General features: G+C 50.4%; 1 pseudogene; it reads left to right on the top strand.

The window, feature by feature from the left end:
• Window positions 1-618: 618 nt before the first annotated feature.
• On the top strand, window positions 619-740 carry LOC114618046 (annotated as a pseudogene).
• Window positions 741-1,991: the final 1,251 nt, after the last annotated feature.

Here is a 1,991-nt window from a genome sequence, read left to right as displayed (position 1 = left end):
ATCCATATGCAGAAGAATGAAATTAGACTTATATCTTTCACATACACACCCCCAAAAACCTCAAAGTGTATTAATGTTCTTAAGAATAAGACCAGAAACTTTATGACTGAAGAAATTGGGGAACATTTCAAGGTCTCCACACAGGCAAGTACTTCCTGTAAAGGGCTCCAATGGTCCATGAGGTCACCCCGCAAGACCTGACAAGTGGGACAACATTCAGTGAAAAAGTGCTGGAAGCAATCACAAGTAAGAGACAACCTGCAAATTAGGAAAAATAAAAGTCTTGTCAACTGCATCAGGAGGGACAGAAATATATAAAGAACTGCAAGAATTTAACACCCTTGTAAACTTTCCAGTTACAAAAAGGGCTGCTGAATGAACAGATTGCAGAAGAAGAAACAAAAATGACCAATAAATATTTGAAAAGGGTTTAAACCAACCCATTTAGTCATTATGAAAAGACAAATTAAAACTACTTTGATTCTCTCCCCCCTCCCCTCCCCCTCCCCTCCCCCTCCCCCTCTCCCCTCCCTCCGCCCCTCCCTCCCTCCCTCCCTCCCTCCCTCCCTCCCCCCCCCCTCTCTCTGCTGTAGAGATTAATACCAAGAACACAAACACCCTTCCCCTAGAGGCATTGCAGGTGTGGGTGCAGTATCACATGTTCACCAGTAGGTGGCAGAAGAGAGGCTGTGTCTATGCTCAGTGTGAACATCTGAATGATTAATAAGTAGCCTGACATTTCCTGAGGAAAAGCAAGCCTGAGGCCACCGTCAGTCCAGCAGCAGGGGACCTGGAAAGGGAGCTAGCCTGAGAGGAACACCAATCCAGTGCCTTGGTGCTGTGCAGGTCCAGATGGGCTCTCAGGGTGAGGAGTGAGCTGGAGACTAGAAGAACCCGACCTGGGACTGTTGGCCCTGGATGAGAAGCTAGCCTGAGACGACCACCAGACTGGTGCCACGCAGACCGGGGGGGGGGGTGAGAAGGTAGCACAGACCATATCCGAATTGCCTCCTACCAGGTGTCATAATGCACAAAAAAAGGATAGCACTTATGAAACCACTTCTTTCTTAACTTTGCAAGTTAGTGGTGGAAAAATGAGAAGAAAGAGAAACAGAAGGATGTGGGCACAATGAAGAGAAAAAGAACTCAAGATTCAAGTGGCATGAGGAACACCTGATGTGAGTGGCTGGTGATGCCACCTGGGACCATGATGGGGTCCTGGCCTGTGCTGCCACAGGGGGCAGGTGGTGGCATGTGTGGCCCTACAGTAGCAAGGGTTTGTTACCTCCAAAAGCCTGAGATGTCCCTGGTCTGAGGTGCCACCTGGGGACTTGTTGATGTCTGAGGGCTGCACAGAACTGGCCCCACCCCTCACCTGGGCTTTGTGGAAGAGCTGGCCCTGAGAGCATACGAGCAGGAGAGCAGATCTTGCTCCTAGTCAGCTGCAGAACTTCAGGAAAGCCCCCCCTGCCCCCACCCAGTTTTGAGTGTGGGAGAGCTGTCCCTGCTCTCTGTGTGGTGGTGTGGACAAGGAAGAGCCGCCCTCCTCCCCTCCCCCCTCACCACCTGTGGCAGGTGGGGAAGTGCACCAGTCCTGCTGGTGAGGAGTCCAACAGTGAGGTGATTAAAGGAAAGGAAGACTAGGAGACAAAGGTTACAAAGCAGGAGGGTTGCAGGTCTATACCACTCCAGCCCCAAATGTATTTCTCATACCTTTATATGCTTTACAGTATCGTGGGAAACAAAGTCACAAGCTAGTAGAGACAACGATTGATGTACATTAGCTATCTGTGCCCATCCAGAGGCCTCCCTGTTCCTTCCTCCAAGAGTAACAGAATATTCAGCCCCTCCCCTTGAGCTTCAAGTGTATCATTCCATTCATCAGCAGGCCAGGAAATCTGCCAGCAGGTCCTGGCCTGCTTTGACCCTGCCTGACAGGAAAAATGACTCCCGACTGGAAAGCGGGCCAGTCACGAGAGCAGAACTGGTCC

Source organism: Grammomys surdaster, unplaced genomic scaffold (genome assembly GCF_004785775.1).
Source record: "Grammomys surdaster isolate TR1022 unplaced genomic scaffold, NIH_TR_1.0 139, whole genome shotgun sequence".
Taxonomy (NCBI): domain Eukaryota; kingdom Metazoa; phylum Chordata; class Mammalia; order Rodentia; family Muridae; genus Grammomys; species Grammomys surdaster.
The sequence above is the reverse complement of the archived record's forward strand: the minus strand, read 5'-3'. Positions and strand labels throughout refer to the sequence as shown.